Source organism: Camelus bactrianus, chromosome 5, assembly GCF_048773025.1.
Source record: "Camelus bactrianus isolate YW-2024 breed Bactrian camel chromosome 5, ASM4877302v1, whole genome shotgun sequence".
Classification (NCBI taxonomy): Eukaryota; Metazoa; Chordata; class Mammalia; order Artiodactyla; family Camelidae; genus Camelus; species Camelus bactrianus.
This window is the reverse complement of record NC_133543.1, coordinates 25,870,358-25,897,427: the sequence shown is the minus strand read 5'-3', so window position 1 is coordinate 25,897,427 and position 27,070 is coordinate 25,870,358. Positions and strand designations below refer to the sequence as shown.

Below are 27,070 nucleotides of genomic sequence, written 5' to 3'. Positions count from 1 at the left end.
AATCCATGAGAAAACAAGCTTGATGTGTTTGGAAACTGATAAAACAATCGTGGAGAAGTGCCCACTGGGAGAGATAGGAAGAGGAAGCTGGAGGGGACATTTAGGATCTTCTAATGCAATCCTGAACATAAGACCATAAGGCAGAATCAGAATAATGGATGAGACTAAGTGAACGTTTACAGAGTACGGGCTTTGACCTACAGGCAGTGACAACTGGAACATAGTCACTGGGGAGGCACAGGGGATCCCACCTGACGCCACCTTGGGTGGGAGTTTGCAGGAGCAGATTGAGGAAAGAGATGGTGGGCTGTGTGTTCAGTAAATGGTGACTAGAAAGAAAGAATGCACATCTCCACCTGCTTCAACTATTTGGTGTTTCCTTTATATATTCCCCTTTATAGTCTTCTCAGCAATGTTGCTTTTGAACAAAGTTCAGCCTCACCTAGCAGTACTGAGTGGAAAGGGGAAGAACTGTGTATGTAAGCACCTGTTTGTCCACATGGCTTGGGTGTGCCCATCCAGGGAGGCACTCGTGCCCATGAACAGAGGCCCGGGGACAGAGGGCTGATACCACCTGGAGGGGGAAAGGAGCAGGGAGCAAGTAAGTCCTCAGAAGTTCATGATTCCTAACTAGCACATTCCCGAACACCTTTTCAGGTTATATCTTGGCATGACAGATGTGAGGATTGGAATAAAAAGGTACGAAAGGAAGTAGAATGAAGTGATAGGTCAGAATGTTTAATATACAGAAGAGATGTACAGAGAAAATTGCCAAAAGGTAATAATAATGTTTCTGCTTTTAGACCCAGTCCTCACCATCCAACAGCGTAGACCCTGCCCTCAGACCCAGCAAAAGGTGATGTCAGGAACTGTTGATACTCCTGAGAACTGGGAAACTTCAGGAGCCCCAGTTATCGGCTGGAAAGTAGACTGTATACATTTCCCTTGCCCACCCCACTCCCCACAGTGTTTGAGCACAGATTCTCAATGTCGGCATATTTGTTTACAAATGGTTACAAAACATGCCCAAAACACATGTAAGAAATAGAAATCTATCATGATGACATAAAATGGAATAAACTATATCTTAAGACTAACATTTGTATTGCATACGCCATATATTGAACACTGGTCTAAGCACTTTACATATACAAACTCTTTAATCCTCATAATAACCCTCCAAGGTAGGTATTATTTTAATGCCTATTTTACAGAAGGGAAACTGAGTCATGAGGCACAGAAGTCACTCACCCAAGGTCACACAGCTGGAAAGCACCAGAGCTTGAATTGAAACCTGGTAGTTTAGGATCCAGAGGCTGGAGCCAACCTCTGCCCTATACTCTTCTATTTCTTCTAATGCTCCTCTGGTTGCTATTCTGCCCTGCTGAGCAGAATGACATTAGTTTATCTCTCATGACACCATGTATACTCTAGGAGAGGGTCATCATTAGTGATGTGGCTGTTTTTAAGTCTATATCTGAAACAGTCTTCTTGGTAATCATATCTGATTAGATGTTCATTATTTCTTACCCCTCGATGGAGCTGACCAGGAGCTTTGAATGAACGGGACAATGGCCAGCCACCTTCTCTTGCTCCTTTGTGGGTGTTCCTTTGACATTATCATCAATTCACAGGTTCTTTGTAGAACATCTGTTTAAGCCACTTGCCTGTGCTATGAGGGGGAGTTTAATTAAGATCATTGACCCTTAAATCCATTTACCCAGGCAACATAAATCTTATTATACCACAGTAAGCAGAACTCAAATCAACTTCCACCCCAACTCAACTCGTCAGGATTCTAAACACCTGGTCCAGGACATGACCAGTTCATTGTCATATGAGTCCAATGATGGCAAGAGTGCCAACCAGCAACAAAGCTTAATAACTGTCCTTTTTTAAGATAAACATTAGTAAAAGTTCTAAAGTTTTATCTCTGCACCATATAGGGTTGTCCCCTGTAGCAGGGATGTGCACATCTGGCTTTGGAGACCACTCCTCCAGCACAGTATTTCTCAAAGTGGAGTTCTTCAAACTGTCTAGATCAGAATTAACATGGTTCTTATAAAAATCTGGATTCATGGGCTTAAGTCTGTATGTTTACTGAAAGGGAATCTTGGGGTAAGACTTAGGAAATCTGCCTTTTGCGTGAGTTCTTCATATGACCCTTATACATACCAATATTAATAGCCACAGATTTAGGGACTGCTCAGTCCCTGATACAATAGTAACTCCCATGGTGACAAGAGCCCTTCAGTGGCATCTACCTCAACCCTCCAGTCAATACTTGAAAATCAGGGCAAAGACTCAAATACAGTGACGCTGATTTGCCTTTCCCTGTAGAGAGGATACATCTGAATACTGCTTTCAATTACTCAGATATATTTTGTTTCTTTAATTTAATTGTAACAACCTGGGAAATAAATGTGCTTTTTCGTCATATCTGTAGTTCTGATTCAGCACTAGAATGCAGCAGGCCACAGCCAGCAACGAGCTTTCATCTCATGTAATGTCTGAGTCATTGCTACTTACTACCACGAGTGCTCTGTAGGCAAGGATTCTGAGACTGAATTGAAGCACAGTAATTAATCTCTGATGCATTACCAAGGTCTGCCAAGGAGACCACGTCGAGAAGTGGCAACTAGGGATGGGCATATGGTTACACAAATGAGCCATCTCAACAGTCAGTATATTCTCAAAATGAATGAATACAGGAATATAACCCAAACAGTGCATATGGGAAGCAATGGGAAGTGTATGCTTTTCTCAGGTCATCCCTGTTTTAGAAGGTCATTCCTCAAATAAGTTAGCCAGTATACAAGGAACTCATACAACTCAATAATGGATTCAATTAAAAATGGACAAAGGACCTGAATAGACATTTTTCCAATGAAGACATACAAATGGTCAACAGGTACATGAAACAGTGCTCACCATCACTAATCACCATGGAAAGGTGAATCAAAACCACAATGAGATAACACCTCACACCTATCAGAACTGCTGTCATCAAAAAGAACACAAATAACAAATGTTGGTGAGGATGCGGAAAGAAGGGAGCCCTCATGCACTGTTGGTGATATAAATTGGTGCAGCCACTGTGGAAAACAGTATGAAAGTTCCTAAAAAAAAAAAATAAATAAAACTACCATATCACCCAGAAATTTCACTTCTGGGTAATACCCAAAGGAAATGAAATCACTATCCCCTGAAGAAATATCTGAAACCCCATGTTCACTGAAGCATCTTTTACCATAGCCAAGACAAGAAAACAACCGAAGTGTCTGCTGACAAATGAATGGACAAAGAAAGGGTGGTATATATTCACAATGGAATATTAGCCATGAGATAGAAAGAAATCCTGCCATCTGAGACAACATGTTTGGACCTTGGGGGCAACATGCTAAGTAAAATAAGTCAGACAGAGAAAGACAAATATCATGTGATCTCACACATAGAATCAAAAAAAATCCAAATTCATAGAAAAAGAGAAGAGACTGGTAATTGCCCGTGGTGGCTGAAGGGTGGAGTGGGAATTGAGTGAAGGTGGTCAAAAGATACAAATTTCCAGTTATAAGATAAATAAGTCTGGAGATGTAATATACAGCATGATGACTATAGTTAACAATATGGTACACTATATTTGAAAGTTGCTAAGAGAATAAATCTTTGAAGCTCTCAGCGTAAGAAAAAATTGTAACTATGTGAGGTGATAGATGTTAACTAAACGTATTGTGGTGATTACTTTGAAATATATACATATAGCAAGTCATTATATGGTAGAAAAATGTATACAATATTATATGTCAGTTATATCTTGATAAAACCAGGAAAAAAACATGAAAAACCAAACAGAACCAAAGTAAGGTAGCTAGAGCCTTCTAGAACTGAGGCAATAGCCACTTAAAAGGGGTATTTCTGCCACGACTCCTGCTCACCCCATACGTGGAGCCTTAAGTCAGGGGAGGACTGGAAGCTGTTAGAGACAGACCTTGGACAGCTCCCACCATATTAGTGAAGGGGAACCATAAAACTACAATTTAAAACAAGCAAGTAAGCTTGGTTATTTTAAGATGGCAGTAGTCTGGAGTACTCTGGGATATGGTTAGACATTCTCACATACCACAGCAACTCTGTGTGTGTGTGAGACCAATGACTCTGAATAATGGAAGCTTGATGTGAGTAATCTTTAAGTATCCTTAAAATAAACTTATCTGGAACCTCTAATTGTGGCATGTTTTTATCACTCAGATTCCCGGAATTGCTACACCACCTTCTTGGGGCACAACAAACCCTGATGTGGTGGAGAACTGTGCAGAGACACAGAAGCACACACCAGCTGTGACTGCAGCCTTGTGAAGGGCTGGATCTTCCAGGCAAGCCACGGATTGTGAAGCAGGCAAGACAATAGTTAACACATCTCTGTGCATCTGGTTTCCACCGTTTCTCTCTTATTGGGATTTCTGGCAAAGATAAACTGGCCTCAGCAGAAGGGGATGTTGGGATGTAGAATACCAAGATGGGTTAAATCCATTGGACCCACTGGGCATGCTGGAGGTTGTATTACCTTGGGATTCTCTGTAGCAATCACTGGTTGCTCTCTCATTATCTATAACCTGCTCTCTGAGCTTCCAGGACACTGTGCTTACCTGGTTCTCTTCATACTTCTTTGATGACTCCTCCTCTGTCTTCCTCAGACATTCTTTTTCCTCCATCCTACCCTTAAAAGATGGTCTTCCTCTGTATTCAATATATTGTTCTCCTCACTCTTGCCTCTCTCCCTTGGATAATCCAATTTGCTTACACTTCTGGTTTTAACTGCCATTTTCTTATCTCCAGACCAGACCTTCTTTTCCAAGCCTCAGGCTCATTAATCCAACCTTCTGTGAACTGTGGTGACCTGAATATGCAGAGATGCCTCAAATCCAGCCAATCTCAAACCGCATACGTTGTCATCTTATCGCATGCAAAACAACACGAAACCAGGTAGCCAGGCTAGAAATCTCGGAGGAATCATAGACTTTTCTTATCTACTCATCTCCTACCAAGTTCATCTGGGTTTATCTCCTAAAACTGTTTAAAATTTTTATTATCCTTACTTGTCAATCTCACTAAGACTATCCTCGCTCAGACTTTCATCAGCTTTAACCTAAATGTCAGCAATAGCTTCTCCAAAGGAGCCTGGTCCCTAGTCTAACTTACAAGTTCCTCCAGCATCTATCTCCTGTCAACCTGTTCAGCCTCGTCTCTCCTCTCCCTGCCTCCCAGCACTACTAACTTGTTTACAGTTCCTCTATGCTTTTGATCATATTGTCCTATCTTACATGTCTGAAATCACTCTACATGGTTAAGTTATAGTCTCTAAACTTTACTTTAGGGGTAATTTCTACAAAGGTTCTTCTCTAAGACTGGTCTACCAACCACTGTAGTCTAAGCCTCCATTCTCCATAATACCATGTCACTCAGTGACTACCTCTATCATTGTTTGAACCACAGTGTGTGTAATTATTTGTCATCCTTGAAGATGAGGACTTTACCTTACCCATGCTGGTCCTCAGTGTCTAATGAACTAAGAAGATGCTGAATACATGTTTGGTAGGTGGATAGATTAATGACTGGGTAAGAGAGATCAGAATAGAATTTTTATTTCAATCTGTTGAATGTCTGTTAGGTTTTAATACCTTCTGGGCCACAGACTGGAAGAGCAAAGACTATCCAAAGATTTAAATTAGAATTTATTTATACTGACATTGTGAATTCAAGAAAGCAAGAATGTTCCACCTACGAGTAGGAAAAAGCTCATCATACCATCACTGTCATTATTATTTCAAAAGCACCAGGGACCAATACAACTGTCTTTTTACTTCAGAAAGACAATTCAAAGGAAAAACATCTCCTCCTGCTAGTTATCATGCATTTTATTTCTTCTTGTGAGTATTTGTAGTTGAGTTATAAAAATCTGGGTACCGAAAATCTGGAAGTGCCGATCCAGTTTTTACTGGCTCACTCCAAGTTCTATAACTATCATACAATGAATATTCAAATGAGGTTGGGAAAGAGGAGTTCATCTCCTTGTATCATGTCTTGTCTGCTTCAAAAGAGAAAGTGTAGCCATGGGGAGGACCCTCCAGCAGCTCAGTGGCTCTGGGCATCCCTCAAGGTACCAGCACTCACACACTGTATTTAACCTGCCCCAAAGTCCTGCTCCTGAAAAGTCAGCACAAAGTTTTCCTCCACACTGTGCTTTTCACCCACCAGAAGTGATGATATGATTTAAGTGAAAAAGCTTTCAAAGGACAAGCTCTTATTCTTCACCAAGTACACATCAGCCTGCAGTGTGAACACTTGAAAGATTCACTGCCAAAAGGAGGAAGCGCGAGGTGATTGGCTTTCCTCTGTATGGATATGTGGTTAGTGGCTGCTGTCAAAGTGAACCGGCCACAAACTGTCCCACCCAGAATCTATTTGAGTGGGACTATTAACTGCCATTTCTGCTACCTAGGGGCAGAGCTCTTGATTACAACATTAAACATAGAGTGAGGATGTTTCAATTTGATCCTATAAATTGAAATGGAAGAACGCTAGATTTTTGCTCCTCCCAACTACCCCTCCCACCTCCCGCCAACACACAGACATCTCCACTTACCCTTCCCCCATTCCTTGCTTCCTTCTGCCTCCTTGTGTGGTTAACTCAATGTCTCTGTCCTCTGAGGGTGGAACATGACTGTTGATTCCCACATCCTGGAGGGACTGGTGTCTAGGCAGAGGGTCCTCTGCTGAATTTCCTTAAAGCACAGAAGATGCTCAAGATTCTCTGAAAATAAAAGTGCATTTCCTGGGATTAGGGTTTGTTCCTGGAACAATAGCATTGCCTGGCAGGACTACACAGGAAGAGATCTCTCTCTTAAGGTGAACTGAGCAATTCACCAATGCAGAGGAGTTCATGGAGGATCTTTTCAATTTATTCATTTATTTTTGTATATACACACACATACTGCACACACATTTTGCCTAGAAACCCAGAAAGGAAGCAACAACTTAAGGGCCACAGCAAAATGGAAGAGTGAGAAGGAAGATGGAAATTTTTGTTCAACATGCTCATGTTTTGTCAGACAAAGACAACCTTGCCAGCCTTGTCACAGCTGGAGCAGAGAGGAGCTTACAACCAGCCAGCACTCCCAGTTCAATAGAAAATTCCTGTACAGCTCTGAAGCCTGAGCACAGGATAATTTCATGCCTGCTTCCCATATGCCAGTGCTGTGTTGAGGGCTCCTTTATCACATTCTGCAGGCGGCTTCCCCATGCTCCCATGTGTCTGCATTGTGCTCACTGACAGCGCTTGCCTGTGTCAGCATGGACATTGTCAGGAGCCCTGAGGGCTAAATGTGGAATCCATCCAGGAGGGCAAGAGAGCCTAGGAAATCAGGCAGTGGGAGTCCACAGCCCTCTCCCCTCCAGCTGCTGACTGTGACCACCTGTGGGCACAGACTTTGACAAAAACACTGTGCAGACCTAGCTTTGGGTTTTGAAGCAAGGCTCTAAAACATGGAGCTAGTTGTGATGGTCAATTGAAGTCTAGTCCTTTCTGCTGACAGTGTTAGCAGAAGTGATTGGAATTTGAAAGCAGCCTTTTACTTATAAGAAGTTGAACTGTTCTTGCAACAAGAACTGTCAATAAACAAGTAATCATCATTACATTCCTATGAATTTCTATTACTATGAAAACAGTAGTAAGTCCTCCACCGTACTACCCTCTCCATATCCTTTGCAAACTAGAGAAAACTCTCCTTGCCGCAACCCCAGAATGTGTGCATGGCTTTCATCATCTCTCTGCCTTCCCTCTAAAGAAAGAAGACTGTGTTCAGATCTTCAGTTGGTAGACAAAGCCTCACAGGCAAATGTTTGTAGCTCTGGAGGTATTCATTATGTCACCTTAGTAGTAAGAAAGTTAATTTCCAAAGACGAGTCACACTCTCACCAGAGAGGAACTTCACTTTCTACTTTCCTTGGGTTAGGGCTTGTGAGAGGGAAGGTTTGGCATAAAACACCATCCTAACAGTCTCAGGCATCACCCTGCTCTTAATGGGATTTGAAGAGAAACAGTTTCAACTCCATGAGCTCTCTGAAGACTTGAAAGGAATCTTCAATAATTAGAATACTCATTAGTTGCCCCCTCCAGAAGTTTCCATGTTAATTTTTCCTTGCCTTTTGTGTTGGAGGGGAAAAAAAAGACAAAGTGGCAGATGGACCAAAATACACTGTCTTCATAAGAAAGTTCTGTCTGCTACAAGAATGGTGCTTTCTTAAATATATATTGTCATGGTCCCTAAACATACAGTGTCATTACATCTGTTCATATTTGTATTCAAAACAGTTCTCTCCAGAAATGAGACTCAGTTACTCTGAACTTGCCTCTCTACTCACTCTCTCTTATAGTCAGCCACACATGGTGGATTCCATCCCACTCGTGATCCGGTTCAGACAGGTTCACAGAGCTGAACTCATCATGGTGCTCCTGGTATCTAGCTCAGTGCCCTCAAGGTAAAAGGTTGCAATTTCCAAACGAATACTCTTCACAACCACCAGATGACATACACAATCTTGCCCACATTTTGTTCTCAGTAAAGTCCCCCACCATTGCTAGTTTTAATTGCATCACACCCATTGCTCCCACCTATGTTATGCATTTTACCAAGTTAGTAGAGGTGACTTCTACCATCTCAAGTATAGGGAAGAGCGTGTGATGTGTGAATGGTGAGACATGGTTATTGGAAGAGAGCCTGGAGTTTCATATGCAACACTGATTTTTCATTCCCTGTGAAGTCAAGGATATGTTCCTCAGTTTCCCACAACTGGTCTTAACTCACTGAGCCTGATATTCCCAGTGGTATCTAGCATGGGGCTTTCTAGTTCCCATAGACCAGCCTCCTCCCAGTTCTCCACACATCTTGTTCACTCTCACCTTCCTGTCATTAACCTTCTGTTTCCATTCCTTTTACAGCCAGAGAGATACTTCGAGTACAGAGTCACCAGTGTGATCAGTTGTGCTAACTTTTGCCCATTCACACAACTAATTCCTTCTTCATGTTAATGAACATTTCAAGTTGAAGTTTAACATACACACAGAAAAGTGCACATATCATAAAAGCACAGTTCTGTGAGTTATCAGAGAGAACAAGCTTGTGTAACCCCCTCTGATCAAGAGATAGAACATCATCAGCACCCCAAGGGAGCCCCTCTCTTATCCCTTGTCCAGTTAAAAACCCCACCCACCCAAAGTTATCCATTACTCTAACACCACAGGTTAGCTTGGCAGATTTTTGAACTTTACATAAATGGAATCTTCAGTATGCATTCTGTAGCATCTGGCTTCTTTCATTAGTATGTTTGTGAGAGACAGTCATGTTCTTATCTATCGCTGTAGATTGCCTTCATTGCTGTATAATATGCCACTGTAGGTCTATGTTAACACTTATTCTTTCTGCTGTTAGGAAATTTGGGTTGTTTCTAGTTTGGGGCATCACAATGACACTACCATGTATATTCTTCCGTATGTCTTTGGTACATGCATATATACACTTTTCTGGGTATTGTGGCATCTGTTGTTGATTCATCCATATCCTCTAGAGTTTATCATTTGCTGGTACTCTGGTCCAACTGCAAGCTGTCCATACCTGTGACTCTATACTTGAAGAGTCTTCACCATGAAGTCATTGGGCAATTCTATTGCTTTAAGACTTTGTATCCAGTCCAACCAAAGTAGAGATTACATGGTAGTTTTATGGCACTGTATCCAATAATACAGTGTACTATTTCAGTAAAGGGATCAGATGTTCTGGCATTAGAAACAGTCTAAATGAAACATTTTTAACATATGATAGCATGCTGCACATGCAATTCTTCAAAGGGGTAATTTCAACTGTACAACTAAATTATATACACACTATTTGCTTGTAAATGCATAGACTGTTTCTGCAAGAACATGTGAGAAACAGGATATATGAGAAACAACAGAAGTTAGACTTCCTTGTAACCACATACACTTTGGGAACTTTTGAATCTTACCCTATGTGCATGTGATTACCCATTAAAAAAATGAATCATTTCTGTCCTTTTTTTTTAGATTCACATAAAGGGGAATGGGGAACTATATTCAATACCCTGTAATGAGCTATAATGGAAAAGAATATGAAAAGAAATATATATAATATGTATAACTCAATCATCATGCTGTACACCAGAAATTAACACATTATAAATTGATTATATGTCATAAGAATAAATTAAAATTAAATTAAAAAATAAAAAAAATCAGTATTCTTTTATATAATTATAAAAAACCAAATGATGCTGGCTGACTTAAAAGATTAGTGATCTTCTAAAAGTCTCTAACTATGAAGATGAGGAGGGAGCTGGTCTCGGGGTGGGTGGGGGCTGAGCTGGGGCTGGATCCAGGGTTGATGTGCAGGGGGTGAGGAGGAGGTGCTACTGAAAGAGATGGAAGATGAGGCTTTTATTCAACTGGATGCTGCCTCTGCACCGAGCACCTTACTCACCAGGGATGGACAAGGAATAATGAATGTGTCAGCCAAGTTCCCAGACCGGCGGAAGATTCACAGACTCCAGTATAGAAGACAAAGTACAACATGATAGGTAATACAAGGGGCAGGAATGCAGCATGGTAAGTTCTCCTATAATTAGTTAAACCCATCAGTATGTATATTTGCTGCAAACTAAATTAATTTTTCTAGCTTGTGGACACCAAACAAAATGTAGAGGACCTAAAGATTTCAGTCACTGGTATGATGAAATACTGACAACTCTCACAGCTGCATGAACCCCTGAGGATGGTCTTAGGAGCTGTAGCCTGAGAACCTGGGAGAGAGCATAGATGTTTTACTCCAAAAGGGCAAAGTCTGAATTCTGCTGCTTTCTTGATGGGCAACATTGAGCAAATTGCTTAATATCTAAGAGCAGCAGTTTTCTAATCTGAAAAATGGGAATGAAAATCTCTGCACTGCAGCTTTGCTGTAAGGACTGCGCGTGTGTGTGTGTGCGCGTGTGTGTGTGTGCGCGCGTGTGCGCGTGTGTATGCGTGTGTAACAGGGTGGGGTGCGCGTGAGAGGTGTCACGTTATTACGCTGTTGTGTAGAAGCAGCTCAGTGAATGGTGGTTGTTATGATCATGGTTATTATTAACAATAATAGCTATAGAGGAAGAGGGGAGGCCCTGATAAATATTTAAGAGTGATCTTTAACTTACCGCAAAAGGAAAATCTAGCTCATGAAGAATAAACGCAAACTAGAACAAACAGCTAACTATCTGCTATCCTTACGAGCATCAATGTTCCTCCTCTTGGTTTATGGCATCTGTGATTATCTCTGTCAGCAGGGATGTTCAGATAAATGCACTATATTAAAGAGCAGCCCTAGTCTATGGAAATCAATCAATAAAATAAAGAGTCCAGAAATGACAGCAGCCTGATGATGATTTTATTTGACCTGTTTATCTGTCTGCCTCTCTGCCATCTGTCATAGCCACACCTGACGGCAGGCCAGGGGTTGAGCTGGCTGTAGAGGAGTCAAGGTTTAGGGTGGAAGGAAGAGCCAGGCTGGCCTCAGCACTGACGCGGCAGCACATGCGTCTGGTCGAAGGGCAGTCTGGACGGTATAGGCTAGAGACACGCTTCTTTCTACTCGTCCCAGGTGCCCACAGAAGCCAGTTCAGGGCAAAAGACAAAGCCCAGCACAGGGCCAGACCCTCCACTGTAGATCCCTATCTCCCTTATTAAGAAATGGGTCAGAACAAAATAATGAGGCTAAGGGATGGGGCTGGGCTCTCATAGGTGGCAGCAGGAGGACCAGGGCCAGGGACCCCTACGCAGGGAGCCAAGCCTGTACCCAGGGCAGAATAGGCTAGTGCCCGGTCATCAGGCCAGGGGCGGGGACACAGGAGGCTGGAGGTGCAGCAGGCCTCCCGGGAAGTTAGGCCAGTGGGGGTGTACTGCCAATGGCTGCCCGAAGTGGGACTGACTGGGGTTTCACTCCACAGCCCACACCACAAGAAGAATGTACCTGCCCTAAAGGATCCTGTCCTGCCGTGAAATAGGAGAGGGAAAGAGGATGGAGTCTGGCTCTGCTGGGGCAGTGACCACCGAACCCTAGGGGCCTGCACCATGTCTCTCCTGAACAGCCATGTCAACTCCTTCATGGAAAAGGAAGATTTGGTGACAGCTGGATTCAAGTCACAATGGAAACTTCTAACTGCAGATCCTACATGACATGGCCGCTGCCCACCTCTCTGACCTCATCTCATGCCAGCTCCCACTTTGTTCGCACCCCACCAGCCACGCCTTCTGTTTCCTGTTTGAGCAAAGCTTAATCCTATCTCAGTGCCCTGCCTTTGCTTGTTGGTGTCTGGCTCACTCTTCCTCTGTGAACGGCCCTGTCATCTTTCAGGTCTTGGCTCAAGGCCACCTTCTTAGAGAAACCCTCCAGGGCCAGCCCATCTACTGAAGCCCCACTGCCTTTTATCTCTCATGACACTTCAGACACCAAATGTGTGTTTTTTCCCCCACATCAACCAATTTTCCAACTCTCCAGATACCAACTGGGTGTCCTATAATTCAATTCAGTTCTGACACTAACTACCCAGAATTATCACAGACCCCACAGATTAAGGGCTCACTTCCACAAGACTGCTCCCTGGCTCCAGATGCCAAATGCAAGTTCTGAGCCTCCCATATTTCTGACTGACTGGTTTTAATCAGGGGCTCCCACAACCCTCTCCTCAGCTTCACTAATTGGCTAGCATGGCTCACAGAGTTCAGGAAAGCACTTTACATACATTTAGTACTTTGTTGTATAAGAACAGCCAAATGGAGAAGATGCAGAGAGCAGTGTGTGAGGGTGAGGGTACGGAGCTTCCGTGCCCTCTCCAGGCACGCCACCCTGGCAAACCTGGATCTGTTCACCCACCAGAAGTTCTCTAAACCCTATTGTTCAGGATTTTTGCAAAGGCTCCACTACTCAGACATGATTCATTAAATCATTGGCCATTGGTGATTAACTCAACCTGCAGCCTCTCTCCCTCCCCAGAGCTTGGGGATTGGGACTGAAAGTTTCAGCTCTCTAATCATGCCTTGGCCTGTCTGGTGACCAGCCCCATCCTCCAGCTATCTGGGGGCCCCCAGCCAGCATTCACCTCATTAGCATACAAAAGACACTCTTGTCGCTCCTCCAGAATTCCAAGTGTTTTCGGAGGTCTGTGCCAGAAACTGGAAACAAAGACCAAATACATGTTTATTGTATGATAGTATCACACGTGCTTTGTAATTTTTTGTTGAAAGCCAAACATGATTACTGGGTAAAAGGAACTGTGTTAAAAGGGCTTTAATGTAAGGTTTTATGTTGATCTGGCATGGAAGGGGTTGCATTTACTCTTTGCTGTACCTGTAGGTGTCAGAGGCTGAATTCATCTACAGTGTCCTGGTTTTTATTTCCTTTGTTACCTTTGGTTTTCCCTGGAGAAATCTTCTTAAATAGAGTCTGAGCCTTGCTGTTCTTTCCATTGTAATCCCTCGTCATAATACAGGAGCCCTGCTGATGTAAGGTAAGGCGTGGGGGGGATGGGGAGCATCTTATAATCCTGTGATTAGGTCTCTGTCATTAGTGGGCCATGCCCTTGAGCTGTGACCTTCACACGTGGTTTTCAGCTTTTCTCCCCCGCTGAGGTAAGACAGGAAGGCCAGAAGAGGTTGATGTTGCATATTCCCTTACCCCATGTCAGTTAGGCTCTGGGAAAATCCACTTTGTTTAGACTCTGCTAACGTTGTTTTCCTTGTGAAAACCTCTGTTAAGGAGAACGGAAAATTCTGGATGTATTTCAAAATGGTTACTTTTCCCCTCTTCCAGCCAGAAACATGAGGGGATTTTTCTCCACTCTTTACTCTGAGAACCCAAAGGCTACCCATTCTTTATCACTATTTCATTTTCTATTTCAATTTATCTATTTCATTTTCTTCACTGCGTCTGTCACTCTCTACAATCATCTTGTATATGTATTGGTGTTAGCAGATGGAGGGACCCCCAAATTAAAAAGCCCACCAAAGTGTGGGTCCTTGCTGCTGGCTGTGAAAGAATTCGTGCAGCAGAGGCAGAGGGACGAAGTAACCATGCACGTTATCGCTCAGAAGGGAAAATGGAAGGAAAGTGCTTGAGTAGGGAGAAGGAAAGAAAAGTGCTCGAGCGGGGAAAGGAAGTGCTCAAGCAGGAAGCCATCAGCCAAAATGGCAGGTAGGAACAGCTTCAGGCTGGGTCAGGCCACGTGGACTTTTATCAGGGGCTTCCACCATCATGTCCTCCTTCCCTGTGTGATGGAGCCAATCGGTCCTTGTTCTAGCTTTTCAGTCCTTGTGTGGGCTTTTCTGGTTGTTGTCATGGCAATTGTCAACTGTCATGGTACTGGTGAGTATGTCACTTAGCATTACGATGAGCATAAAATGAGGCTCAAGGTCCACTGGAAGTAAAATCCTCCACCATCTTGGACTCTCAGTTCTAACCAGTTCTTGTTTCTTCTCTGCAGCTGCCTCCTGAGATTTAGATAAGAGCAACTGGTTTTTAGTTGAGGGAGGGGCAGGGTTATGATTCTGGGGGCAACAGCCTTGGTAACAAAAAGGAAAGATGCTTTTAATCAGAATGCCCCCAATCGAGTTGTACCAGCATCCCCCGCCGCACCAAAAAAAAAGAAAAAAAAAAGAAAATTCCAAAGATTCTGTCCAGCCATGAAAGTTTTAAAGGGAAATAGGGGAGTAATCTCAGTTAATTGTTGAGATAGGTGGTCAGAGTCGCTGCCAACCCCCAGTGCCTGCAGGCTTGTCCTAATCAACTGCTTGAGTCTGCTCTTCTAAGACGTAGGGAGGTCTGGGGGACTTCAGCTTTTCTATAAACAAGAGGCAGGGGTCAGAGGAGGCTCACAGGGTCCTGTTCCCTTTCATTTGTGGGTGTGTAAAATCTGTCCCCCAACTGAATATAAGCTTGAAGAGGACAGAACGTGTCTGTTTTGTTCACCACCACATCCTCGGTACCTAGAATAGTACCTGATATATAGTACTCAAAATACTTCTTGAAAGAGTTATTGAAAATCTGACTCCCTGCGGTTGATTCCAGTGACTGAGAGAGTACTTTGATCTCTATTGGACCTAAAAAACGACCTCTGGCTTTCTCTCTCAATGACAATGATCACTCCTTAGCTTGCCTTCTGATCCAAATCTGGCCTCGAACCCCTGGTACCTCCACTTCCTCCACAGAACCATCACACACACACACACACACACACACACACACACACAGCCTCTCTGGACCCTGCAGGCCAAGTTTTCCTTTGAGCTCCGATAGTCTCTCTTCTCTTGTCTTATCTCCTACCAGTCAGTCAGGAATCAGTGCTCTCAGCCAATCTTAACAATACATTTAGGAAAATAGAAGAATCTGACTGTCTTGAAATGAGGTGATCATTAATTCCACACTTTCTTGTCCTATTTATTCCCAGCCTCATGTGTAAGATGGGTAATGTTTTAAACAAATTAGATCTTGCAGCTGGGAGGATGAGAGAGTTAGTATCGGCAATAATGAATATTCCTGCATTTTTATGGAACAATTATTGATTGTCTAGAAGAGTTTAGAGCTCAAGGTAACTCTACCATTAAATAGCCAGTTAAAAATTCCAAAAGATTCATTATCACTCTTTAAAAATATATTATGAAAGAAGTGGAGTTGCATTTTCTATGCTATAAAATGAAAAGGGATAAAGATGGTATGTTCCCAATAAGCCTACACCGCGATTAAAAAGAAAATGAATATCACAGAAGAAAATATTGGCTGAGATGAAATGAGAAAAGGGCAGGCTGAAATTCACTAATGTTTTAGCAATTTAAACATCCAGTATCTTATTAATATTTAGTCATCGGATAAAACTGAGTTTTTAAAGTTCTGTCATTTAAATGGTGAATGGACATGCACAGGTATCTCACTGACATCATGCCTCTAGCTGGCTCCTCAGTTCCCAGGTTTTTTCTAGGCCTGAGTTTCTTTTGCCGACCCTCACTGAGTCTGGCTCTCCCGGGCAGACTCGCTCATCAGGGGCCATGAACTGCAGTCCACCACCAGCCCACCCGACAGCAGGCAGAAGCCGGACTTCTGGCCCTGTTTTCCCTCTGGCCCAGCCAAACAAAGCTGCTCGCCTCTCCTGCCTTCCCCAAAGACCCATGACACTTTCCTCCTCGACCCCTGGAGTGCTGCTCTCAACTCTTCCTTGCTTAACTAAAGGTACAGCTCATTCCCACCTTCTCAGACTTAAGCTGCATCATACCTGTCCCTTCCCTTGGCAGAAATGCTTGGTTTTCTGATGTTCCTGGAAAGCATGACTCAGGCTGCTGTTTCTTTGTATCCAGTCTGTTATATCTATTGCTGATAAGAAGCTGGGACTATGATAGTATTTTAAATAATAACTTGGACCAGTGATACAGCTCTAATCCCTTCCTCTCTGGCTCAGGTATGAAGTCTGCCTGTGCTCCTGCCAATCGTAAGCATTACCCCAGATATATCTCCTGGCTCAGCAATGAGGCAGTAATTGTTGCTGCTTGTTCTTTGAGAACCTGCTCTGTGGAAATCCCTGTACATACATGGGCTCTCCTCCAAAGCCTCACTGAGATGGGGTGAGAGTTATTTTTTAAATCATGATTCGTCAAGAAGAAGACAGGCCCAAGGAGACTCAGTAAATAGTTCAAGTTCACACAGCTACTATGTGGCAGAAAGAGAACACAACATCAGGTCTGTTGGAAATCCTTATATGACCTCTTCTCCAATGCCCCACCCCTTCCTGCTCTGTGTCTAAGTCTCAAAGAGTTCTCCATTTACAGAAAAAAAAAATTCTAGACATGGGAGTCCAAGTGGTGGACTCAGCAAATAAAACAGCCTCATGTTGTATGACGGTCATCATTCAGGTTGAAAGTATGCTGTTAAGAGAGACCAAGAGAGTGAGGTCTCGGATCATACTCTAGAATGTTCTGAGTGAAACAAGAGCTTGGGCTGTGTGATTTTTGTTTCCATGTTGGCCTACATCAGTGGGGCACTTCGTCCCTCAGGGAATATTTGGAAATATCTGGAGACAATTTTGGTTGTCACAAGTGAGAAGATGGGTGTTGCTAGTGCTAGCAAGTAGGCAGAGGCCAGGGATGCTGTTAAACATTCAACAATGCAGAGGACAACCCTCTCCTCAGCAAAGAATTATCCAGCCCAAAATGACAATGGTGCTGAGTTGAGAAACCCTGGCTGAGAGGGATGAAAGCTTTTACAGTCCTGCGCTCCGGCAGCTCCAAACGCCTCTGAGATTGGCTATCTGGATATCAACAGGGTCACTGACTTCTTATTGCTTCAGGTGATGTCAACTTTGGGTTTGGGGTCTGAGCATTAGAGGTAAGAGGGGGATTTAAGGCCATGCCTGCACCTTTAAGGTGCAGTTTGAGAATGGGGTCTGGCAGAGTATCTTATGGGATCACTCTTGGCATCTCAAGACCATGTCTCACACCTGATGTCACCCAGGGGATTTCACAAGAATAAGTAGCCTTGTCATTTAAAGCCCTCTTCCGTCCTTTCTGCCATTCCCATTTCCCCCCTTTCCTTTCCTCCGTGCCCCGCTTTTCTCCATTCTGTGCTCACCAGCCTGCTTAAAACTCTCTCTACCCCATCCTCTGCTTTTGTCTTCTTTAAAAAAAAATTTTTTTTTTAATTGAAGTAGAGTTGATTTACAATGTTGTGTTAGATTCTGGAGCACAGTATAGTGATTTAGTTATACACACATATATATTCTTTTCCATATTCTTTTTCATTATAGGTTATTACAAGCTATTGAAAATAGTTCTCTGTGTCCCCAGTCATACGTTCCTCTCAGCATACCCCAGCCCACACTCTCTGCTCCCTTCAAGGTGAGTTCAAGATTCACCTCATTTTGGAAGAAAGAGTAAGAAAGGGCATTTCCTCAAGCATAGAACTTGGCAAATTCTTGAATGACCCGGCTTATGCCACCATCCCTACAGCAATCACCTCACCTGTGCCATGTTGGGGTTTGGGGCAGAATTCAGGGCCAGCGTCCAGGACCATTCAGTGCTGGAACCAGGAAACAATTTCCTGAAAATGCTTCCCCCCATCAGTCCTGAGGTTTGTTCTTGAAGCCCCCATTCTACCTGTGGTCCTTACTCTAGAGTTCAAACTACAGTGGAGAAGGGCACCACCATTAAAGAAACTAAGGGAAAATAATATATTATAATGAGAAATCAGTAAAATATTTTATAAGACATATTCATTAAATACATTCTGAGTAAATGGAACCCTTTAACCTTGAAGATGCATAGGAAAAAAAATGCCCTTGGCTCGGTGATTGTTAGGGGAGCATTTGCCCTGTAAACAATACGATTTTATATCAAAAAATAAACTAGGACTTCAAGACCCCAGAGAACAGAGCCCTAAATAATGTGTTGAGATGGGAACTTAAAAGGTATCTGGAGCCTATGCAAACTTGGAGTCAGAAATTATATATATCTTTCTCTTCCTCATAAAACATACGCCACAATAGAATATTTCACCTTTCATCTAAAAACATTTCTCTTTGCCTAGTCTCTGTCCCATAAATAACAGCAGTGAGGGATAAAAATTAAGTCGGTATCCACATTGTCTGAGACGTGTTTCAGAGGACAATTACTTTCTGTAGCAGATTTCAGATCAACATGGTATCATGTTTTCATGAATTAGGTCAAGGAGCCTCGTGTCACAACTTGAACAGTGTTGTAAGACAAAATGTTGTTTCTTGTCACATGCAGCTCTGTGGGCTGACCATCTCCAAGCCTCTGAAATACCAGGAGCCGATGAACTTTGACACATCGAGGGAAGTCCACAACTCAGATAACAGGGACAGGGCTGATGAGGGGGGCGCATTTCTACATGCTGTGTGAATTTCAGAATCACAGAGTGCCTCATTCTCTTCTCAACCCTTTAAAAGCAGGCTGTAGGCAACCAGTTAATCCACGCGACATGACAGAGGGAGACTAGATTGGAAAAGCTTTTACCACCTGTGAAGATGAGACATTCTTTAAGAAAGAGAATTTAGTGAAATTGAACTCAATCAACATTGACCAATACCCTTTACAGAGCAGACAGAGCATATATTTAAGAATCTTAACTATAACACAGAGGAGACATGCAAGCAAGCCAAAGTTCACTGAGCAGTGTAAAAACCTGAAAATCACATTAGAACAGAGCAGGAAGTGAGATTCTCTGGTGAGGTGTGGAGATGGTTGGGATGGTTCACCAAGATGGCGTCCTTGAACTAGGGTTTTGAAGACTGAACAAGAGTTTTGTGATAAATAAGGTAAGAGTCGTAATCTAGAAAGAGAAAACATTTACCCATTCACATGACACAGTGTACTTATGGGAGGAATTATAGGACAGCCTAGTCTAAGATTTTAAAATACCTAAGGGTATGAGCCCACAAGTGCTCAGAAATCCTTTGAATAAGTTGATTTATCCAGGAAAAGAGGACCAACAAAAAGAAAGCTTTATGACTGTGCCTGGAGACAGAGATGAGAAAGCGAGTAAGCATAGGAAGTAAGTTCTGGACCAAAGGCAGTCTTGATGGTGTAGTCTAAGCTCTATGAACAGAGAGTGCAGTAGAAACAGGCTACAGGAACAAAAGTACATGAGGGAACTTTGGTGCACAAAAGTACATGACATCCAAGAGTGACACTGAGTATAGGAAACAAATCAGTGTAAAATATAGCACTCCTTTGGCACTGAGCAATCTAGTTCATTACAGAAGGGCAAGTCAGAAGAGCACTAGCAGAAACTGAGATGCTTAGCAGGAGACAGCAGATGCCCAGTGAGCACGGAAATACCCAGCAGATGCCTGAAAGGAAATAACAGAAGCTGGACCAACATGCAACGCCCAGCGGATATTGGCAGAAGAACAGAAACAGTCCAACTGCAAGCCAACCTGCTTGGAAACCCATTATGATTTCCATAAGTAAGGGTGAGACCTTCCAGGGCTCTATAGATCCTTTATGCAGGACTGTGAACAGGAACCACTGGCATTAGAGTTAATATTATTAATGGGATGTCATTGGTACCTGCAGGTTGGAGAGATCTGGAGCAATTGGAGTTATGTATTTATTGAAGAGTGAAATAGAGCAATGTGACATTGGCTTGGCTCTCAAGTGGCAAGAAAACTGATATCAGAGGTTGGAAGGATGGCAGTCATATTACATAGAGGCAAAACACCTGTCAAACTTTTTTTATATGATGAGTAGGGAGGCAAACATGCCTACTTGGTCTACAGCTCTAGGAGAAGGGGCTGAAAAACAGTGTTAGTAACAAGCATTGGTTTGGAAAGAAATGGCTGATTTGCCAGCAGAAATGAGAAGGGATAAAGAACAAGTATGCAAGGCTTTGCATGGTGGAAAAGCTGACTGCTTTAAGACTCCAATCACTAAGAAATGGGAATTTAGAAAACACAAACAGCCCTGAATCACAAACATTAAAAACTTCTTTTGATTGATTAGTGACTCAATGTAAACATCGTATTAAAGTTATATCCCACAAGTAGTTTAAGATAACCTTCAGGTTACAACAGAAGGGGTGGAAGAGAGAAAGCAATGAAATAAATCAGTATCAAGTGTTGTATCTAGTAACCCTTGAGGATGTTTATAGGCACCCAGAATTGACTAGAAGCAAGTATATAAGAAGACTGAGTTTTGAAGAAATGTTATTGCCAAACAAAAGTCTTTGACTCTTCCAGTGGCACAATAACTTTCAGGTCCTCCAGTTTGCATGAGCAGGAAGAAGAGGGTAAAAGCTACGAGTCCCCAAGAAGGGCATGCCCCCTGACACCTCCTTCAGATGTGGCCAAGGAAGATAGGTGAAAGAAGGAAGAAAAGCACGGCCCAGAAGATAGACCCAGAGGCAGAGGAGAACAATGGACAAGACAGCTGTCCCCAAAGAGCAGTAACAGGACCCACACAAGAAAACTCCTGCACCATCTAGGTGGAAGACCTCCAAAATGCTTGTGGCTCCATACCTGCTAAGGATCAGCTGTGCTGTGTCTTGCATGCTTCCTTTTCCCAAATGACACTGCCCTGAGGTCACCATGTCCCTGCTCCATCACTGCATATGGGATATGTGGGGTGGAAGCAGGAAGGATAGCTTGTCCTTTTAGTTCACAGGTTGCTGAGCCAAGTGGGGCCATGTTCGAACCTGGGGTGAAGACTGTACATTGTTCAGAAATCACAGGCGGTGAGCTGGGTACAGTGACTGGAGGGGACTTTGGGTCAGCCCTTGTGGGGAGGGAAGTGACTGTGCTGTGTGTGAGAATGAGAGTCACGTGGGTATTTAGCGACCAGAGGGTATGTAGCAGGGGAGACTTTCCGATAGCCGTCATTGGCTAGAAAGATGCTTCCCTGCCAGGACTACATTTCCCAGCCCCCTCTGCAGCTAAGTGGGACCATGTGACTATTTCTGGCAAATGAGATGTAAGCAGAAATGATGTGTGTCCCTTTTAGTCTGTAGCCATTAAGTATTCAGTGTACCTTTCTCACTTCCTTTTTCCTTTTATGGGCACCTCAGGACAGAAGGAGCCCAGATCCATTAGAAGGAGCCTGAGTAACCACCTAAAAGAGGGCCACCTAGAAAAGCTACCTGTTTGGGAATAGCTATTGAACTTTGAGGAAAAGAGAAACAAATTCCACCACATGAAGTCACCGTGATTTTGTTGTTGCTGCTGGCATTAACTAGTCTGACGAATACAACCAGCATAGCCTAACGCACAGCGGTAAATAATGCCACGTTGTGGTTAAGGAACTAAAACAGTTTATGCTGCTAAGATGCAAGATGAATAGGAGACATGACAGGAGGTGAAGCTGGAGAGGCAGGCGAAGAACAGAGAAGTGCGTCTCAAAGTGTGGCCCATGAACTACCTGTATTCAAATCTCTTGGGAGTTAATTAAAAATGCAGTTTTGGGGGACCTACAGAATCAGAATCTCTTACGAAGGGGCCCACAAGACACATTTTTCACAAGAACTCAGGTGATTTGAACACACACAAAAGGCTGAGAGACAGCTGGCTGGATAGTGAAGAGACCTCGTGTATCATTTTAAGATTCCTTTATTTTATTTTTCCACACAGACAATGGGCAACGGGTGAGAGGTCATAACTCATGAAAGAGAAGCAGTATGATCGTTCTCCGTAGGGCGTTAACTCCATGAGGGCAAAGCCTTTATCTGCTTTGTTTACTACTATATCCTTAGCACATGGTATTTAGTAGGTACTCGATAAATATTATTGAATAAATGAATCAGATTTGACTTCTGAAATGAGCATTGCCAAGAAAGTGCAGGTAATGAATTGGAAGGGAAGATAATGGCTGCAGTTAGGTTATTACAACTGTTGAGGTGTGAGATGATGTGTTTTTAAGCAAAGGCAACAGGGGAGAGAACAGTGGAGAGGGTATGTTTTGAAATACATTTAGAAGGATAAATTGGTGTGTCTTAGTGACTGATTGATGTAAGTAGGTGGGGTAAAAGAAAGAGTTTAGACAGACTCTGATTTTTTTTCTACTTTCATGAAACTGATGATGGTTTTGTTCACGAAGATCCAGAACTTCAGCCAGTTTTCAGAAGATAAGTATGGTATTAGATATGTTGAGTTGCAAAGTCTGATAATATATCTAGACACTCAGTCCATGGTTGGCTGTATGTTTCAGGAACACATTAAAAACAACCAGGCTGTAGACACAGATTTGGAGGGTTGCATTCGTTCACTTACTCATTCATTCATTCATTCATTCAAGAAACATTTACTGAGTATCTAGCTTATTAGACACTAGACCAGGGGTTAGACATACAAAGATGCTTTTCAAGGATCTTAGAGTTCCATGAAACGATGAAAGAGTGGTAAGCTTCCTGAGAGAGGTATGCCCGAGGAGGTCAGAACAGGGGCACCCAACACCCAGCCCAGCTGGAAGGTTGAGAGAAACATTCTCAGTGGAGGCCTTCAGGGAAAACACATGCTAGGCAGAAACATCAGCACAGACAGAGGCAGCTGTAGCAGATTCAGAGAGAAGCCAGATTACAATGGCTTGAGAAGAGAGTGGGCAATCAGGAAATAAGAATAGTGAATTTAACACAAGACTTTCAAGAAACTTTGATGAAAAGGAAAAGAAGAGGACAAATGGGTCAACAGCTAATGGAAACATGAAAAAAAGAGCCAAAAATTCCATTTGGAAAAGGAGAGAGTTGGGCATGTTTTCTTGCAGAAGGTTAGGGAAGGCTGAAGTTAAGGAGAGAGAGAGGCAAAAATTGATGAAGCAAAATCACAGAAAAGGCAGCACAGGATGGAGTAAGTTCACTGGACAGAAAGAGCTGTGGACAGGAGGTAAAACCCTTCTCCCACTGCTCGTGGTGGGAAGGAAGTGCACAGGTGGAGATGGTGTCTGCAGGCGGGAGGAGGGGTTGGGAAGGGGGAGGTGTCTGATGCATGGATGTGAAGCACTGGTAGGGGATTTGAAGGTGGAGCCAGCATGGTATACTTTGGGCAGAGGAATGGAGGTGGGGTAAATGAGAAAAAGGAAAAGAAAACAGTAAGAGTTAAAATGAGAAGCTAAAATCAGTCAACCCCACATGCAGAAAATGTATATTATGACCAGGGATGATATTAGTTTTTATAAAGATATATTTGTTCCCAAATTATTAGAACTTCATAGCATCCCAGGAGCCTGTTAGCTATTTGTCTTGGTGACCCTGTGCCTAACCGAGTGCCCCGGCCCATGATGTTTGCTGTGTGAGTCCTGGGCCCAGTCAGTACCACTACGACAACCTTTATCTATTTCTAACAACTACAAATTTTGCTTTATAATAAAACTAATATCCTAGTTAAAATAAATTACTAAGAATTAAAAGTAATGACCATCCACTTCAGTGAAATAGCTTCTCGTAAGAGCCCTGGACCAACAAAGATGACCAAGATTACATTCAGAAAATCTGCACAGGGTTCAATGCAACTGGGGCAGAAAGAGGCTGGAATGCACGACACTCCCCCTAGTTGCTCTGAGTGCTTTGTCAGCCTCTTTATATTCAGACAAGATTCCTTTGGATTTAGAGTAAGATTTAAATAATCTCCTAAAACAACATATGCTCATCTCATAATTGTTACCAAACATATGTTCAGAATGCATAAGCCAGAAGCTATGATTTATACAAGAGGAGAAGGCAGCATGCCTACTTTTCTTTTTCCCATGCTCAGATTCCCTGTAGATCAATATGAAAATAGTTACGGAAATTGTGTAATTTCATTTCTTCAGGTTTACCTGAATGGGAAATACAAGTCCAATTAGATCAGTGATTTCACTGTTACTGCTTTACCCACCACCACCAGCAGCAACACTGCCATCCCCTCAGCAGTGGTAGAATAAGAACCTCTCTGATGGACGTGGATGCTGTACCGGTGACTCACAGACACAGCCCCTGCACTTAGAAAGCTTATCAGGGTCAAGCAAGACTGAAGGAAGACAGGATATATACTCGTGGCTGGGTGAGGCTGCCCCCCCAGCTATGTTGACTGAACCAATTCATATTCAGGCCAGAGGGTCTCCACCCTCACTACATATTAAAATCTCGTAAGAAAAAATACAGTTGGACAGGTCCCACCTCAAATCAACCATATCAGAATCTGGAAGGGGCCAGGTGTTGGAGAATCTAAGCAGCAGTATTTTTTAAAGCTTCTTAGGTGTTTTTCTTTATTGCTAAATTTTAATTTCAAGGTAATTATAGATTCACATGCAGTTGTAAAAAATAAAAGAGATCCCGTGTCGCCTTTACCCAGTCTCCCCCGTGATAACATCCTGCAAACCTATAGTACAGTATCAATCAGGATACCGACATTGACACAGTCAAGGCACCGAGGAGTTCCGCCACCACAAGGATCCCTCCTGTTGGCTCTTTCATAACCGCACCCACTTCTCTACCACCTCCACCCCATCCTCAACCCCAGGTAACCACTAATCTGTTCTCCATTTTTACGTCAGTTCAACAATGCTGTACAAATGAAAACATATGGCATGTGACCACTTGAGATTAGCCTTTTCCATTCAGTATAATTCCCTGGAAATTCATGCAAACTGTTGTGTTTATCAAAATTTCGTTCCTTTTATTGTAGAGTAGTGTACCATAGTAAGGATATAGCACAGTTTGTTTAATCATTCACCTGTTGAAGGACATCTGGTTTGTTTCATGTTTTAGGCTATTATGAATGAAGTGCCCACGAACATTTGTGTACAGATTTTTGTATAAAAATAAGCTTTTGTGTTTTGGGGATAATTGCCCAAGAGTATATTTGTTGGGTTATATAGTACTTGCATGTTTAATTTTATAAGAAATTGTCAAATTATTTCCCAGAGTGGCTGTATCATTTTACATACATCCCACCAGAAACGTAAGAGTGAGTCAGTTTCTCTGCATCCATCCCAGCATTTGCTACAGTCATTATTTTCCATTTTAACTATTCTTTATGTATTAATATCTTATTGTGATTGAAATTTGCATTTACCTGGTAGCTAAGGATGTTGGACACCTTTTCATGTGCTTATGTGCCATCTGTGTATCTTCTTCTGTCCTTTGCCCATTGTCTAGTTTATTTTTAAAACATTAAATGGGAAGAGTTTTTAAAATACATATTCTAATGACTAGAAATCTGTTGGACATGTGGTTTGCAAATATTTTTCTTCCAGTTTGTAGATTACCTTTTCATATTCTGTACTGGGTTTTTGATAGAGAAAAGGTTTTTAATTTTGATGAAGTCTAGTTTATATATTTTTCCTTGTATGGGTCATGTTCCAGTACGATGTTAAATAAGAGTGGTGAGAGTTGGTATATTTGCCTTTTTCCCAATCTTAGAGATTAATCTATCAATTTTTCGACATTAACTTTGATGTTTTCAGTAGATTTTAGTAGGTACTCTTCATTTAATTGAGAAAGTTTCCTTCTTATCAATATTTTTTTGAGTTTCTACCACACATAGATGCCTGATTTTGCAGAGTGCTTTTTGTGCCAACTGATATGATTATAACAATTGATTTTTCTTTTTTAGCCATTTAATATTGCTGATTCTACTGGTTGACTTTTGAGTGTTGAAACAGCCTTACATACATGGAGTAAATCCCACTTAGCCATGATATAAAATTCTTTTTACACACTGTTTGATTCAATTTGCTAATATTTTTGTTGAGGATTTTTGTGACTAATTTCATCACTGACCTTCGTCTGCTTACTTCTTCTTTATTATTATTTTTTTTGTCTTTGTCTGCTTTTGGTATCAGCATAATACTGGCCTCATAAACTGAATTGGGAAGTGTTCATTTTATATTTTCTGGAAAAGCTTGTATAAAATTGATGTTAATTCTCCTTTAAATGTTTGGTAGTACTCTCCAGTCAAATATAAGCCTACAAATTTCTTTTTCAGGAGCTTTTATATTACAAATCAAAATTTTTAATGGGTATAGAACTATTCACATTGTCTATTTTATCTTGGTTGAGTTTTAATAGTTTATGGTTTTTGAGGAATGATTCATTTCTTCTAAGTTGTCAAATTTATGAGTATAAGGTAGTTTATATAGTGCTCCCTTGCTATCCTTTTGATGGCTGTAGTGATAGCCTCTTTTTCATTCCTAATATTGGTGATTTGTATCTTCCCCATTTTTATCTTTGTCACTCTTGTTATAGGTTTATCAATTTTTACTGATTTTTAAAGAAAAAAATTTGTTTTATTAATTTTCTCTCCTGTTTTCTTTTGATTTCATTAATTTCACTCATTATTTCCTTTCTTTTACTTGTACTTCTTTTTCTAGTTTTTTAGGATAAAAGCTTAAATTACTGATTTGAGACCTTTCTCTTTTCAAATGTAAGCTTTTTGTGCTATAAATTTCCCTCTTTGCACTATTATAGCTGTGTCCCACATATTTTGCTACTTTGTATTTTTATCT

At 42.1% G+C, this 27,070-nt stretch overlaps 1 long non-coding RNA gene across 1 annotated transcript in view; it reads right to left on the bottom strand.

The window, feature by feature from the left end:
- Nucleotides 1-6,653: 6,653 nt before the first annotated feature.
- The window catches only part of LOC123613716 (uncharacterized), a 241,328-nt gene continuing 220,911 nt past the window's right edge, over nt 6,654-27,070 (bottom strand). The window contains exon 6 of the long non-coding RNA XR_012506871.1: nt 6,654-6,811. This is a non-coding gene — a long non-coding RNA (uncharacterized LOC123613716). The remainder of the gene's footprint in view (nt 6,812-27,070) is intronic.